The 7,104-nt window shown below is 40.9% G+C and overlaps 1 long non-coding RNA gene across 1 annotated transcript; it reads right to left on the minus strand.

Moving 5' to 3' along the window:
* Positions 1-213: 213 nt before the first annotated feature.
* Positions 214-6,353, minus strand: LOC114701203. The gene is made up of 4 exons (XR_005089439.1): positions 5,604-6,353; positions 2,976-3,797; positions 2,255-2,481; positions 214-780 (listed from the first exon to the last, which is right to left on the minus strand). It is a non-coding gene; the product is annotated as an uncharacterized LOC114701203 (long non-coding RNA).
* Positions 6,354-7,104: the final 751 nt, after the last annotated feature.

A 7,104-nucleotide genomic window follows, 5' to 3' on the forward strand; every position in this document is an offset into this window, starting at 1 on the left:
GCCCATGGCTTTTCTCTGGGGTCATCATGCTGCTCCTTTGGAGGAGTAAACTTGCACCAACTTTCTATCCCATCCATCTCTATTTCCCATGGGAGGGCTAATCAATACAGGAATTTGAGGTACAGTAGAGGCTAATTTGGGTGATCTCTCCCAACTTTTCTGATATTTGACAATCAAAATCTCCCCAAACAGGTTATAGTAGGAAAAAAGAAACACTATTAAATGCTTATTGATTGATTGATATAACATGCCAGACACTGTCAATAGTAAAATACATCGCCCATGTTCTCCTAAAAATAAAATTATGATATTGAGTCTACAATGACCTCTATTGTACACAAGGAAATGTAGTTACAGAATAATAAACAGCTTGCCCAAGGAGTCTCCCCGACACATCTAGTAAGTTGGAGACAGAGCAAGAATGTGAACACCAATGATTGATCCAGAAGAGATTAGCAGTCTCTAGAAGGTCCAAATGCACTCTATTCTCCGGGAAGATGGAAGACGAGTGTGAAGATTAAGGAAGTTCATGAGCCTTGACTCACCATCTAAGGTAGGACCATATCATCCTTTGTTGGGGCGGAGGGCATCGTGTACATTGTCCTCTGTTCAGTAGCATCGCCGACTTCTACTCATTTGATTGCTCAACCTCCAATCTGTGGCACTCAAGCTTGTCCGTGTGCATTGCCAACCTCCTCCACCTGAGGTGGAGCAGAAGAGGAGCAGCCCCAGTACAGATCCATTGACTCAGTATACTCTGTTGTCCAAATCTTAGGTGGTCTTTTAATAAAACAAACAAACAAACAAACAAACAAACCCAGAGTCAGATATCAGAGTGAAAGCTGAAAGAACAGAGAAGTAGAACAGCCAGCCACTAGTTCTTACCTCTACAAAATCCTCAGCCTAACGAGAGTGAGTTCCTGTTTCCCCATTCCTTATATACCTTCCTCTGCCCTGCCATATTACTTCCTGAGATTAAAAGCACGTGTGTTTCCCAAGCAAAGGTATGAAATTTCAAGTGCTAGGATTAAAGGTGTGTGCCACCACTGCCTGGCTCTGTTTCTCTCCTATACTGGATGAATCTCATATAGTCCAGAGTGGCTTTGAACTCACAGAGATCCAGATGGATCTCTGCCTCCCGAGTGCTAGGATTAAAGGTGTGTGCCACCACTGCCTGGCCTCTATGTTTAATCTAGTGGCTGGCTCTGTCCTCTGATCCTCAGGCAAATTTATTAGGGTACACAATGTATCACCAAAATACTCAGATATACTGTTCCATGGCATGACAAATTTTTTCCTAAACCCTATCATCATGGTATCATTTCTACAAGTTATTTACAGAAGTTTTTCAAAAGCTTTTGTTCAGCATTTCCATGAGGGGCCATGAACACAACTGCTTTTAATGATAAGGTTTTTTCTAGCAGAGGGCTCAGACTGAGAGGTAAAATAGCAAACACAACCAAAGAAAACAGAAGGTGAACTTCTGACTAGTCTCCCTCTACGCCCTTAGATGGTGAGATGTTATCTGGGAGACTTACGTTTCCCTAGATACAAAACACCGGCTGGCTGCAGGACTCTGACCTCCTTCTGGTGTCAGAATTCTGTCCCGAGGAGGAAAAGGCAAAAGTCACTCTTGCTCGATCTCTCTGCTTTTCTTCATTCTGGTCCCAGTTGGGAACATTCTGCTTCCACCTTGCCTTCACATTCTTACAGCCATAAGCCTAAAGTCTATTTCCTTGGTAATGCTGCCAGAAGTCACATTTGGAGACAGAGGGATGGCTCAGCTGGTAACAGTATTTGCTTCAAACCTGATGATCTGGCTTCTGTCCTCAGGACCCTCTGTTAGAAGGGAAGAACTGGCTCCCAAAAACTATTCTCTGCCTTCCACATGTGTTCTTTGGCTCCTGTGCACATACACACATAAATAAATGTACTCAAAACAAGTTTTTAAAGAATGATTGTGCTCATTGGTTTGTCTGATGAATATCTCTGTCTTCACCACTACAAAACATATTCTATGGAGCAATGACTCAAATTCTATCCAAACTTCCCAGAAAAAAAAAGCCAATAATACATAATAAGCATTCAACAAATGTGTTGGATGAATTCACGAATCCTAGATGCTACCATATCCCAAACATTTTATATCTTCTCTCAAAGGGAAGAATCTTAGGATTTGAACTGAAAGATGTTAAGCTGTTGTATGTCTGCACAGGGTGGTTTAGACATCTCAGGAACTCCAGGAAAGACTTACACATGCCTTCTTCCATCTCTGCCAAGATTCCAGGGTCAAGCTCTAGTCTCTGTAGGATCCCGAAGCTGCTTGCTACTGCTGTGCACCTCCACCCTCCACCATTGCGATTCATTCCGGTGGGGAGAGTTTCGGCACTTTGACTCACGGAGACTGGTTCTACTCAACACTTCACGGCTCTCATCCTCTTTTCCTTCTGACTCTTGAGCTCTCCTGGGGAACAGAAGATGCTATGTGGGACAAGAAAGGAAAAAAAGAAGATGTGTGGGACAAGAAGAAATGCAAATGAAATACAGAAGCAAACTGTGAAAAGGAAAAAAAAGTCTTTAATGGAACTGTGGAATGACAAGAGGCTTATTCATCAGTGGGGACTCACTATATCAATATATGTGTGTGTGTACATATATATACACACACACATATATTATATATATCACACATATATCATATATAATATAAATCAAATATATATATATATATATCATGGTTATGAAACTCAAAACCTCTTCAATATTTTATTCAGAGTTACATAAATTGCTCCAGAATTGGATGTCCTCTGCTCAAATATCAAAAAAATAACCAATTGACAAAAAAATAAAATCAAAAAAACAAAGAATGCACAGCTCCTGCCTTTATTTTTTCTGAACTGATATTGGTCAATCAAAAAGAAACCATTTAAAAAGAGCCTCAGGGCTGAGAATGGTCAAACACTTGGAATACTCACACTTAGAAGTCTGGGAAAGGAAGATGAAAAGTCCAAAGCCAGCATGGGCCATACAGTAAGCCCCCCATCAAAAAAAAAATGAAAGAAAATAGAAAAGGAAGGAAGCTGGGCTCAGATGGGCAGCCAGCCTCTAGGTGAAATGTCTTCCACGAAATTTCAAATAAAGTTTGCTTCTGTTCAAGCATTCAAGGGAAGCTGGAATGGAGGCAATAGTAGGGAACGGGCTGCTCTTTGGACCTGATCTCCCCGGTGTGTTCCAAGTATGGCCTTCATTGTACCCATCATCCAATCATATCTCACAAGCAGGAACTCCACACTAGTTTGGAGTCTTCTTTCCAGCGTTGATGTCTAGCATGATCTTCCTCTACAGCCACAGTGGTCACAGCAGCACCAACCGAATGGGCTGTCCCTGGTGCTGTCCAGTTCAGATGTATAAAAACCCCAGCCATTCACGTGCTGAAGTTTTAGTCCCCACTGGTGATGCTCTTGGGAAGTGAACGGATCACGAGGGTGCTGGCTTCCTCAGTAGAGTAACCCACTGATGGTTCATGGCTGAGTGAACTAACGGCAGACAGGATTGCTTAGGGGAAGTAAGTCATTGGGACATGCTTTTGAAAGCTGTATGTGGTCCCTGGCCTCTTCTTATCACTTTCTGTTTACCAATCATGAGGGAGGAAGCTTCTGTCTGATGGGTACTTTCCACCAAGATGTTCCATCTTGCTCACCACCAACAATGACGGGGTCAGTTAACGTTGAGTGAAATCTTCGAAATGATGTACCAAAATGACCCTCTTGCTCTTACTGCTCCTGAGGATTTTTGTCCTAAGGGTGAAAGTGACCAATACATCTCATTAATGAATGATTCAAAAGATCTCCACAAGTCACTGAGTGGTTAAGGGCACTGGCTGCTCTTCTGGAGGACCTGAGTTCAATTCCCAGCACCCATGTGGCAGCTCATGGCTGTCTATAGCTCCAGGTCCATGGGTTCTGACATCCTCACACATGCAGGCACAATGCCAATGCACATAAAATATATTTTTAAAAAATCTCCACAAGTCACACAGTACATGACTTACTTTTCTCTCGCTTTGATGAAGCACCTGCCAAAACGCTACTTAAGGGAAAGGGGCTTATGTTGATCTGAGGGTTCACTTCTTCATGCTTGGGGTAGCAGCAGTACTTTGAAGCTATGGCATCAGAAGCATGGGGCTGCTTGCTTACCATCTAGGTGGACCAAGACTCACCAAGAAGGGAACGCTGGTGCTCAACTTTTCCTTTTTAATTCAGGCTGAGAGCCCAGTTCACGATCTGGTTCCAGCCACATTCACGGTAGTTCTTCCCTCCTTTGTGAAACCTCACTAGAAATCTCCTAGATGATTTTAAATCACTTAAACTAACCATGAAGATTACCACAGTAGTGACAAACAAACTCTTCATTACCAGAGCAACAAACATTATGCCAGTTTGGCATCTCCATGGGCAGGATATAGGAAGAGTTGGTTGTCTTCTTCCAACTTTCTCTTCTAATACCAAATACATTAATTCTATAATACATAATTAATTAATTAACTCAGTGACAATCAACCAATCTCTCTCTCCTTCTCCCTCTCCCCTCCCCCAAATTTCTTTGGTTTCCAATATCTTTGTGTTGAAGACAGGCAAAGTACCAACTCTCAGCCCATGTTTGCAAAATAAACTAAGTAATGTAGGCTTGCATACTGAGACAAGATGGAACATATTGGGCCATTCCTGTACGTTAAAGATTTTTTTGTTCCTACATCCTTTGATTGAGACATAGTTTAACAGCCAAACACCAAAAGTCTTACTCATTAAGCAAAGATTTTCAATCGTGGTGTTAAGTTCTGATGTAGTAAATGCCACAGCACAGGAGTGTACCACAAGGGTGAGCTCACTTAACTGACTATGAGAGTCCATGTAGCGATGACTTGTTTCAAACAAATTGAAGGCTGGAGTTGTAGCTTAGTGGGTAGAGTGTCCATTGAGGTTCTGGATTTGAACCCTAGCAAGCCACATACCAGGTATGGTGGCGCATACTTGAGATCCCAGCACTGGAAAAGTAGAGGCTGAAGGATCAGGAGTTCATAGTCATCCTCAACTATATAAAAGCTCAAGACCAGTCTGGGATCCATGAAACCGTCTCCAAAACAAGCAAAGGAAATGTGAGGAAAAAATATATTGTTCAAGAAAAATAAACATGCCTAAGGAATTTATTTATGAGCAAGGAATATTATTATTGGAGAGAGCTGCCTCAAGAGAGAAAATTCAACTCTGAATATAAGTTGACTTCATGGGATTATTTGCTAAAACTGGACTCATAGGAAAGGATTGAGTCTTATTAACAATAAGGGCTCAAATGAGCCTGGGTAAAATTTGGTCAGGGAAAGTCTTTGTCAATGCATGGATGATATTTAAAAATTGAAAATAATCCTCAGACCCACAGCCTTGGAGAAAATTCTGTGTAGCTCATAGAAAATAAAGACTATCTCAGGGTGAATAATCACTCCTTCTACATGGCCTGGGAGCTCCCATAGCATCTGGAGTGAAACCTGCCATGGGACAGGCTCTAGAATGTTCCAGGAGAATCTAGAGTGAAACTATCTGACTCACATGAGATGGCAATCACAAAGGCAGGATCTGATGGGGGTCTTCATCTCTTCACTCAACAGTCACGCAGCAAGCATTCATTTTATAATTACCTAAATGAGGATAAAAATATCCCTTTCAAAATTTGTTGAGAATTTTCAAAGATAACATAGGCAAGGGGCCTGCTGTACAAAAGGTGGTTGACAGCTGCCTCTTCTGTCATTAGCATTACTCACAATTATCTATTATTATCCTTCATTAGCCCTTCAGTGCACGGTGTCTTGTAAACACATCTTGTATAGTCATTTAACCTTTCCTTAGGCTCACACTATGGCCTCTCAGGAAGACTGCCATTCCTTTGAGGTAGGAGTGTGCACTTCATTTCTCTGAGATTCTCATAATACCTTGCCGAGACCATTCCCAGAATAGACACTGAATATGAATTGAATGAATAATATATAAGAGAAAGAGAGGGAAAGGGAGTTCGTTAAGTCAGGGGTTATTTGAAAACCTAGGATGTTTCTTGGAAATCAATGTAAATGACTCATGTAAATGAACTAACTGAAATATATTTAAGGCTCCCTTGGGGGAAAGAGTACCATTTCCATCCTCAACATATACAGTTATCTGTTCAGAATGCCTTACACACAGTCTGCTTTAAGAAAGAGGTAACCTTTCCCCATCCTTTTTTGACCTATATTCCCACAGATAGATGGACTGGTCGATAGGTAGGTAGGTAGGTAGGTAGGTATGTAGGTTGATAGATAGATAGATAGATAGATAGATAGATAGATAGATAGATAGATAGATATTTACAATAGATTCATTAATAAATTTAGATTAAGAAAAAAATCAGTATGTGAATGACATGCATATTTTTCCATATGGTCTGAGTGGAATATTCATAGTTATAGCTCAAAGTATTGCTATGAAAAAACTAGCTACATTTTTATTATGTGGAAGATTCTCACTGTAAATAAACTTGCTATTTGAACCCTAAACAAGACAAACCCGAGTGACACAAAAATACCTTGTGTTGATTCCAGAAAGCCTTACTGAACAACACCACGCCATGCATCAGCTACTGTGGATGACCTAGGTCCAGGGATGAGCTTAAACAGTGTAAAGAAAGTGGCAAGTGGAGAGAGAGAAATCCTTCACAAAATGAGCCTGCAAAACCGGAAGCAGTAAATTAAGAGATGTATGAACTCACCTGTGAAAGCACAGAGGAAAAGATTCCAGGGAACTTCTTACCTATACCTTCTTAAATATTTTTAAAGAGTTTTGAATATTCTTAATTATTTACTCTAAACTCAAGAACCACTGGAGAATCCACTGGCATCTTTTTTCTATTTATTAATATTTTTTTCTTATTTTAAAGTAATGGATTTCATCTGGATGTGGTGACACACACCTTTAATTCCAGGAGGCAGAGACCGGCAGATCTCTGTGAGTTCAATGCCAGCCTGGTCTACACAGAAAGTGTCAGGCAAGTCATGGATTCAAAGTAGGACTTTATCACAAA

This window comes from Peromyscus leucopus, chromosome 18, assembly GCF_004664715.2.
Source record: "Peromyscus leucopus breed LL Stock chromosome 18, UCI_PerLeu_2.1, whole genome shotgun sequence".
In the NCBI taxonomy this organism is placed as follows: domain Eukaryota; kingdom Metazoa; phylum Chordata; class Mammalia; order Rodentia; family Cricetidae; genus Peromyscus; species Peromyscus leucopus.